The 10,750-nt window shown below is 35.2% G+C and overlaps 2 long non-coding RNA genes across 3 annotated transcripts; one reads left to right on the forward strand and one right to left on the reverse strand.

Moving 5' to 3' along the window:
- Window positions 1–3,870: 3,870 nt before the first annotated feature.
- On the reverse strand, window positions 3,871–6,384 carry LOC125192346. The gene is made up of 2 exons (XR_007171370.1): window positions 6,017–6,384; window positions 3,871–4,131 (listed from the first exon to the last, which is right to left on the reverse strand). It is a non-coding gene; the product is annotated as an uncharacterized LOC125192346 (long non-coding RNA).
- Window positions 5,153–6,502, forward strand: LOC125192345. Of its 2 annotated transcripts, XR_007171369.1 has the most exons (3): window positions 5,216–5,586; window positions 5,656–5,774; window positions 6,384–6,502. It is a non-coding gene; the product is annotated as an uncharacterized LOC125192345 (long non-coding RNA). The 2 variants fall into 2 exon arrangements; XR_007171368.1 differs by lacking the exon at window positions 6,384–6,502 and having other exon boundaries at window positions 5,153–5,586; window positions 5,656–5,927.
- Window positions 6,503–10,750: the final 4,248 nt, after the last annotated feature.

A 10,750-nucleotide genomic window follows, 5' to 3' on the forward strand; every position in this document is an offset into this window, starting at 1 on the left:
AAGTAGAAGCAATGACATGGGAAGGTTTCAAGACTGAATTATAATAATAATAGTGATTCTATTCGTGCGAGACTGCTCGAATAATACTGAATCGGGTTAAAAGTGGATTGTAGAGTTTTACGTATACAAGCAAGATTCTATTCGAGCGAAACTTGCTCGAAACATGCTTTTCAGTATACCAAACCTAACAATCTCCCACTTATACTCAAAACATGCTTTCGAGTATACCCACTGCCAAAAACTCTCCCACTTATACACAAAGCAGGTATTGATTCTAGATATATCGAACTACCATTCATTTCACAAGGTGAAAGAAGAATCTGCTTGGTTGTTCTCTGATTATATCTTTTTCACCATAATGTCTTTGCTGCGTACTTGATCTTTAATTAATTTCATCCCCATATGTGATTGCTTAGCTTAATAAACTCGTGTGTCCTTTGAGTTAGCCTTCACTAGAGTAATAAAAATAATACTCATAGGCATACTCAAACTTACGATTAAAGCTATTAGGAAGATATTCCTAAATGAAACACATATTCAGAGAATGACTTACTCGATCACTGATTAGTCATAAAACTAAGACAGTGTAACCCCAAGGACATTACATGAATGACTGGTAAACTAGAATATAGTTACTAGTCTTTCTCAAGCACTAGGGTATATTCATTACCTCAATAAAAATCCTTTGCCATGGTTAATATGATGTATACTTGCTATGCATAAGCACAACTAATATCAAACTTAGTACACATTATAACATACATGAGACAACTATCTCCGGAACTAGTCTCATAATTCTTGATCTCACTAAGTGTCAAACGACACTTGACTAGAGACAAGACAATTCCATCTTGAGAGGTATAAACCTTTTCATGGAATTTCTAATGCTTAAATGTTCCAAGCAATGTGTAGATATAGGATTCCTAAGAGAATCTCAACATTCTTTCTAGCAATCTTAAAAGGACTTAGATGCTAAGAATGTAATTAGTTTCTCTTAAATCATTTATCTTAAACTGGGTAGACAACCAGTTTCCTACGCTAGATGCCAATCTTAGTTGTTTGCAACTTTTTGTAGATTTCATCATCGTAGAGTACCAATAATACCATATGTAATGCACTTTCAACTTCCTTGTGCTTATAGCACTGTTAAGGACACAAGTCAAATACCAAATATTTGACAATTTTGATAAAACACATATACTCTGATTTAGATGCTTGCCTAAGACCACGAAGGTCTATATAAGCTTCCAATCATGCGTTTCTTGCCCTTAATTACATATCCATTAGAATGTTCTAGTAGATGATTTCCTCAAGACTTCTATTTATAGAAGGCTGTCTTAACAATCATAATACATACATTCTAATTTATGTAAGTTCTAATAGACAATAGGATCGAATAAATCCTGGCACAACGATAGCGAGAAGATAATTCTCTTTGGGCATAACCCATTGTCATTGTCTAGCCTTTTGAGATCCATATTTACACTTGCAAATATACTAGCTCCCACTGACTGACACAGCCTATAGGTAGTTTTGCAAGTCTTGTAAAACATGTTGTCTATTTTAGATTGTAATATGGAATCTATCACCTTTTCAAAGATGATTATCCAAATTAACCAATACTACATTGTAGTTAAAGGGATTATGTTCAAGTTACTCTTAAACCCATGAACTTGTTGTGTTCCAGTGGAACGCTCCCACTACGATATGGTTCTTACAATCTTAGGTACTGAAGTTGATTTTATTAGTGCAAAAGTTTCTAATGGTATGACTTCTTGGTAATGTGGAAAATCCGATATCTCTCTCTTTATTTTGAGAGTTATCACGCTGTTAGGCTTGTAGTTCATCTCTAGATCTTCATACAAGAATTATATCTTTGAAGATTACAGAACTTATAACCTTACATCATTTGGGACAAACCTTAAAACATGCCTCAGTACACAACTCCAATTTCTTGGACACTTTTCCAACACGTGTTGGAACAACATTACACCTTGAGATGTGCTAGACTAGAGACGCTCTAGTCCACAACTCGTGTTTTGTAGAAGGTACTGATGTTGGTAGTTTCTTTAATGTTTATCCCACCAATGATAAGATTTTAATGAGTACAACTCATCACATAATCAAACTTGTCTTAGAAAGACTTTGATTCCTTCTTACATAACTATCACATTCATTAGATGAATGCTTGGATTCATTAATGGAGATTAGACTCCCACTACTGATCATAACCCTTTGCTCGTCTCCTTATGGTGTAAACCATTGAGACTTGCTAGTCTTTCTATGTTGCACTTCTATAAGTATTCTGAATCTCTTGAAAAATCAAATGATTCTAACTCATAGTGCATCAAATAGACTTTCTCAACTCTCAAGCTATTTATCGAAATGTTAAAATCTTGATAGTCTAGATCAGTTTGAACAATTTCTAAGTATTTTCTTGGCCTTAAGGCTAAGAGCCATAAATACTTTATCATTCAATGATTAAGAAGTTGATGTGTTGTTGAATACTCAACCTTGTCGCACTTATATTATTTTAATACTATGATGCCTTAAGCATCAACCATAAAACAATAGTTGAGCATTAATAGCTCCCACTGCAACAAAAACCTAACTGGATCAAGATCTCTTACTTAGAAGTTGCATTGTCATGTAAGTCATTGTCCTTCTATAAAATAGGTCAATCCAACTCACAAAACATCTTTTCTCGCTTTAAACAAACTTTTATGACAATTCAGGCTCTCCCATTTCCACATCTAGTCTTTTGTTCAAATGAACTAGGACTTAAAAAAAATGCAGCCTTTATGAATTTGTCATCTATCATGTTACTTTGCTCTAACAGTAACATAACGACTATTATTCTGAAGATTTTCTACTTTTCAGTTAAACCTTCTTGTAGTCATTTCTTGTTACTTTAGGCGATGACTTGTGTCAGAAACTATTTGAGTGATGAAAAGATCCTCAAAACATTCTGTCACTTTAGGATATTCCAATCGAATCATCTTGACAGATTCTATTGATATCCATCTTTCATCGTTATTAACCAAGACTTGTCGAGTTACTTAAAGGAAAATAGCTTGACCTTATTCCTCAAAGAGCTTGTCAAGTACATGCATAATGCATTCTCGAACATTCTTCGTGGAATTATGTCGAGAAAATGGAGGACATGAATCATTGAGTATAAACTCAAGGTTTTCAGCGATGAGAAACTTATCCATTTTCGTTTCCGGTCTACATAATTTAGGCATTCGAGTTTTCTTTCTTTAAGGATCGCAGACAAATATTAAATGACATAATGAAGATTTGACAAATAAACTTATTATCACATACTCATGCTCAATACATAATCACAAATAACCACAAAACAATTATGCATCTTACAACAGCAAAATTAATAAATTGTATCCTCCTTTGGAGGTTAATACACATTAAAATTTTGACAATTTTACTGGTCACAACACCGACGCATTAAATTGTATCCTCCTTTGGAGGTTAATACGTCTAATGTTGCCTAAGCACGACCATCAGATTTAGCATTACAACATTTTATTTCTACAACACACTCCCATAACAATGTTCATGTGTTGATAACAAAACCAAGCTATCTCATAAATTCTGATTGAACCCTGAAACTCGCAGTTCCTTAGGATTATTGTCCCTACTTTGCAGGTGGCAATAATATTGAGAAGCCACTTTCTAGTTCATTCTATTTATTATGTGAGAAGTCCGCCCTTATGAACTTACTGTTTTCGTAGGATTATTGTCCCTACTTTGTAGGTGGCGTTAATGTCACGACCGCACTTTGCTAAGGATAGCAAAGCCGGGAAACCGTGACTAGGGGTGGGAAGTAAGAATAGGGGAACAGAAAGGGGATGAACAATGGCTAATATTCATTTAGAAATAAAGGGGAAAACAACTCAAACAAACTCTTAATCACCAGAACTTAAATATAAATCTTACTTTTCAATAAATAATTATCAGAGTACAGAAGAACAATCGAGGTTAACTAAAATTTTAGTACGCAGCGGAATGAACACGGTCACATGTATGGAGACATGCACCACCGAGAGCCTCTACTTAAAATAAAAGGAAAATCACAACTCTGCTCAGCATTCTCCACCGTCACTGCTCAACCTGCGCATTTAGAAATATATGCAGGGCTGAGTATAAAAATACTCAGTGGACACATTGCCGAAATATACATACATAAAATTGAAAATGTTGTCATGCCATCACAGTAACACTCGAGGGTTTTCTCTTAAAAGGCCCGAGCTTACTAAATTCTTTGTGAGCTAAAGTTCGACTGATCAGTCTAAGTTCTTTTTGTACTTTTGCCATATCTGAACACCAAGTGCCGTGGAGATGGTGCTCTCCCACGGTCACCTACATCTTTCTCCAGCCGGGGAGGTGACCACCTCCCAACGGCCTCCACTATATCATCTTTGTGCCGTGGAAGGTGGCCACCTTCCAACGGTCACCTATGTACACTAATCCGAGTAGGGACACCACCCTCACACGGATCCGAATTCGATTCCTTAGTTCCAACCAAACAGATAGGCTTAATACACATAAAACAAATCATTTATGGCAAGACAACATCATTTGTATAACTAAATATTATCTCAAAAATATTTGATATTTTATCCACATTAGTATGTAGGATAGAAAAGTTCACCTTTTTGCTTTTCCACGATTCTCGTAAATCATTCTCTCATTTCTCATCATTTCTTTTCTCAAGAGTCTTCACTTTAGAAATAAAATAACAAGCTAACTTCAGTTTCAAGAAAGATACTAACTTGATGATATGCATTCTATTCTCTTCTACGTTCCCTTTTAGTTTTGAGTTACAAACTAATCCGTGAATTAATTTATAAAAATGTAAGATCGAAACAAAGGATTTCTCATTTTCACATCTATTCTTTACTTAGAGATTCGATCTTGTACAATAAAAAATTACTTTATTACTGTCGGGTGATTGTCCTTGATCATTTCGAATACACATTTTACTTTCATAACATTAATGTCTTACTCGAATCCAACACTTTAATTTCACGGATCACTTATTAATTCAAAATTAATTATTTAATTAAATAGGAAGATTTAATCACGAAGGCAATAATTTATACTAGCTCATGGATTCATTTTAAAATTAGGCCAAGGAATTATTTGGTTTATTTAACAAGTAAAACCAGCCCAAATCAAAATTATTATGGCCCAACATTGAGTCCAATTAATACTCGCCCTTCGTCCTCTCGACTCCTCTCCGTCAAATCCCTAGCTTGACAAATCTGGTTTCTCTCTCTTTCCTTCGATTTTTGCTGCGGCCATGGCATCACCGGTGGCGACGCCGGTTGCCTCTCGCGATCTGTCTACCGTACCTCTCGATCGCCGCCATCGCTGCTCTCTCTCTTCCCTCCATCAACACCACCGCCATCCAACGCCTTCGACCACTCCCACCGTGGCTAAGCACGGTGGTGGTCGCCACTGCATGCGGTGGTAACACCGCCTTCTGCCCTCGTCGGATCTACTCGACGCTGCTATGGCCAGCCCCTCCTTCACGTAATCACGTGTGCTGTCAGCCTTGTCAAGGTGAAGTTCTTTGCTTCTGTTTCATTAAATTTTAGCTTTAGATCTATTCATTTTCATCCTAAAACTCAGATTGGATAGATCGTGAAACTGTCGCTATCGGGATTGGCTCGGCGTAGCTGCCGCCCTCTTACTGCCGGTGTGCCGTCGCTGGAGCGCCATGCCGGAAATCCGGGAAGCCCTCTAACCATGTAGTTATTTAATTCCATAGGCCTTTGCTTATTACTCTCATGTTTTTAGGCTACTTAGAGCATATTTATTGAATATTTATTGAACAAATCATAAGTTTGGTGTTCTTAAATCTTGGTTTGGAAGTTGTATGTAAATTATGTATTACTGTTAGAGGATTTAGGTTTTAGGCAGATTCTCTATTTTCTTCATATGCTGCTATATGATGCATAATCATACAAAAAGAACTCTACCAATTACTTACTTAAACTTATTGAAGAAGAACTTGCTCTCTACTTCTCTGAAATTCCCCTCCATGTTTCTCTCGTTGCTCTCTACTTCTCTAAAATTCCTCCTCCATGTTTCTCTCGGTTATCATGTGTATAGCAAGTGAAAATCGGGAAGGCTAACTTCTTTTATATCCAAGGATAATTTTGACAAGTATCCCTATTCTTGACAAGTGTTAAATATTCTGACATGTGGCATTTAGGAGAGCTTATAAGCTCATGGTCTTACGGAAATCCCTTTTTAAATACCTACTCTTTCAATTTCTTCATAAATCCATTTACTTGGTAGAATCCTTGACTAACTTATATATGTACACTTATTTTTATTTCTTTTTATGGGCGTAGGAATTGAAAGAAGATCTCGTGGTTACTCGAAGATGCATTGGGCGAGCGTTTCATCTGCATGTCTCTTAATTTACTTGTAATAGATTAGTATCCAAATATTCAAAAATTATTTTCTATCAGACTTTTATTTGTACGCCCTTGGATATTTTAATTCTCGGGTTGAGATTTATGATTTCGTTGTTTATTATTTTGCTTAGGTCAACGCTCGTCGCAACGCGTTTATTTCTTATAAATCACACTAAAGGACTCCAAGAAAACTTTTTATTTAACAACTCATTTTTTTTTTCTAACAACTAATATAGGAAATTTCTTTATGTCGTTTTCCAGGAGTTATAAATAATAATAATAATAATAATAATAATAATAATTTGTAACCTAAGATTCATAGCTTAAGCATACAAAAACTTGGGTTGTTACAGTTAATATTAGAAAATCAGCTTCACAAAATTTGACAGTCCAACCGATGGAGACCGTATACAACGCACTTGTTGTAATTCTCGCTTAGATATGTTTATATGGTTTTTGCATAATTATCAAATAAGCAGATAATCCACTTAAAATAGATAAACACAAAATAACCAGATAAATCTATTCAATGCATGGCATTTAAACATACATGATAATTAACGACAATTATTTAATCTAGTCAAAGGAGAATCAATTGAATAATTAAGTTTTATATTGGATCATAATTATCCAATTACTGATATGATTTATCAAGATAGAGTTAACTATCTAAATCCATTTAGGATTATTCAAGATTTTATTTCGATAAAATCAAATCCTACAATTCAAGATAACGTTGATCTAGGATTATCATTATTTAAATCGTACTAGGATATTACTAGATAGAAACAATTCCACCATTATCCATAAGATAAAAATAAAATCCTATCAACCAAGATTTATACAAATCTAATTCTATTTAGAATAGACATCCAGAATATATCAAACATTTCTTAGGATTTCTTAGATAAATAAATTTATCTAAATCCAATTGAATAAGGATTTCTTATATATAATCTTTATCCTAATCTATCTAGGATATAAATCCAAAGGATAAGGATAAATTGGATTAATACTTATTTTAATCCATCTAAGATTTGGCTTAATAGAATTAAATCTATTCAAATCCATAGGATAAAATAAATTAATATAAATGTTTATCCTAATTCATCTAGGATTTATCTTGGAATAAATCCATAAATCCATAGAATAAGATAATATTATATTATAGTTATTCAAATCTATCCAAGATATATCTAGGAACAAATCCATATAAATCTATATGATAAGAATAAAATATTATATTATCACTATCCAAATCCATCTAGAATTTATCTATGAATAAATTCATATAAACTCATAGGATAAGAATAAAATAATATTTTCATTATCTAAATCCAACTAGGATTTATCTAGGGATAAATCCACATTAATCCATAGGATTTAGATAAAAATTAGATTGTCATTATCCAAATTTAACTAGGATTCACCTAGGAATTAAATTCCTATAAATCCATAAAATAAGGATAAAATCTATAATTAATCCATGATTTAATACAAAATCAAACATATATAATATATAAAATCTACAAGATATATTCAAATCTAATTTCTAAAATAATCTTGAATACTTTCCAAAATTAATTTAAGGGTTGGGAAACCTAATAATTTTGGAAAGAATCTTGACCGCTGCCCTTGCTGGTCGGAGATGTCACAGCTGCCTGCACGATGCAGCCATCTCGGCTGATGTTCCTCGGCTCCTCGCGCCGTCTCTGCAGCCACCGGTGTTGCCCACGAGCAAACCACCGTTCTAGACCACAGGACACCCTGCGCGGCACCGAATCAAGCCGTCGCTGCTGTGCGAAACTCCTTACGTCGTTGCCTCATCTCCGGCGCTACTGCAGCGACGTCGTCGCTGCTGCGACGGCGGCTTCGCTGCGACTGCTGCGCCGTTGCTGCATCAGCAGAACTTGACGTCAACTGCTCCGATCAGCGCCCTTGTTGCGCTTCCGACGCTGCTGCGTCGTTGCCTTCGCAGCGGCACAACTCGCTGCGCGCGGAGCTCCCAATCAATTTGAATTCAGTTTTAAATCACGTAACATGAAATTTGAATTCACAAACTGTACGTCTTGATTAGAAAAGAATCACGTACATATTTTGTAATCATTACATGGAATGATGGAAGTAATAATAACATATTATCAATTAGTTTCCAAACTAGGTCAAAGCATCATAAAAGATACTACCTCCGTCCCCCAAAATTTGCTACACTTTGACCCGACACGGGTTTTAAGAAATGTAATGGAAAGTGAGTTGAAAAAGTTGGTGGGATGTGAGTCCTATTTTTAAAGTATTAGTTTTATAATAAAATGTGAGTAGGAATGAGTTAATGGAATATGGGGTTCACTACCAAAAATGATAAAAGTGAAGTGTATCAAATTTTTAGGGACGGACCGAAATAGTAAACTGTATCAAATTTTCAGGGACGGAGGTAGTATGATTTACGCAACAGACGTATTCACAAGCATTTTATGTCATTCGACAAATACACAACGAATAAAAACATGCAATCAAGCAATTCACATAACATGAAATTAATCCACATAATCAGAGCCAAAAATTGGCTCTGATACCAATTGTTGGGGTTTGGTGCCCCTTGCACAACTGAAGACTTGTACAAAACAAATAAATCAGACACGAATCTATTTGACTTATTATGCGATTAATCAATTCACATGTTAAACAGATAATTGCATGCTAGAACGCAAATAATTCACGCTCTAAGAAAAAAAATCCTAATGATTTCTACGGTTTAGAGTTAACGATTCGATTCTCCAAAGAATAGACGATTGCTTGCGCCTTCTCCACGTGATGATCTTCGATACTAGACCACGGATCTTCTCTCTGGTTCCCGAACTGTACTCCAATATCAGTGTGGGCTAATCTTACTAGAATACTAGGACTTAAATAACGAAGACAGAAGAAATCCTTATGAGAATAGGTGAAGAATTCGAAATTCCCCACAGCTGGAGATTTTTGAAATTTTCGAAAATTTTTTTGAGAATAAAAATTGTGTTAATTCTGTCTCCTTTATTCTCCTATTTATATTAAGTTCCTTTTGGGCCCAGACAGGGGATCTATGGAAGGTTTTGGATATGGGCTCCCCCAATTAGCTTTTTACTAATTAAATTGAACCCACAATTTAATACAAGCTTATATTGGAATATTACGAGCAGCCACTACAGAAGTAATATTGGGCTCTCCACATCCAAATCTGAAATTACAAGTAATCCGGGTTTCTAATTTGTTTATTATTTATTTCCCACGCTTAAGATATAAATGTCCATTAATTAATTAATATCTGCTATGGACTTAATTAATTAACATCTTATTAATTCCAAGAGTGGACTTAGCAAGAAACATTTATTTATTATTCATAGAGTAATAAAACTCCAACTGGCCAGTTTTCCTAATAATAAAACCTTGTTCGAGCTCCTCTTGAGGACATTATCAAACGAGACTCACCTCGCGCACGATTCAACATAATAGCAATCCTAGCACCGCTAGATGTTAATCACCACTACCCAATATATCAGGATTATTGGGTTGCGAAAAACCCGCACCATTTGATAAGTCAAATTAGTGCATAATCAATACCGTATGCTCAATGCTAACATATGTAGATTAAGAAATAGTATTTTATCAAGACCTAGTCTTTCAGTAGATAGCATAAAGACACGTCTTGCTGTTAGATCCGTTCAGTGCTATACCACACCAATGTCATCTTATTTCAAGTAAGGCTTAGAAATATGCGGACTGACATTGCAACCTTTCACGATAGGTATCCAAAGCCTATCTAGGTTGTGAAATTCTTCTTTTCTTTTGCAAAGCATTGCATAGATCTGACCGTGTTACCTTAAAGTGGACGACGCCCACAACCGGTCTACTAAGCAAAAGACTTAGACTTTGTTTACTTCTTATGCATTTAAATGTTTGTAAAACATCTTATAAATGCACAAGCAAACACAATGTAATAATAATGGTGATTCTATTCGTGCGAGACTGCTCGAATAATACTGAATCGGGTTAAAAGTGGATTGTAGAGTTTTACGTATACAAGCAATATTCTATTCGAGCAAAACTTGCTCGAAACATGCTTTTCAGTATACCAAACCTAACATACCGATCAATCGGTGTTCTTGAGTCCTCATGCATTTAGAATGAGTGAAGGGGAAATTAATCGATGAATTTGGGATGCATATGTGTGTGTGTGTGACCGTGTGTTTGTGTGCATGCCTCGGTATGCGTGCACATGTGTTGTGTGTGTGCGTGTGTTGTGTGTGGAAAACACTCATGCGTGA

Source organism: Salvia hispanica, chromosome 6, assembly GCF_023119035.1.
Source record: "Salvia hispanica cultivar TCC Black 2014 chromosome 6, UniMelb_Shisp_WGS_1.0, whole genome shotgun sequence".
Taxonomy (NCBI): Eukaryota; Viridiplantae; Streptophyta; class Magnoliopsida; order Lamiales; family Lamiaceae; genus Salvia; species Salvia hispanica.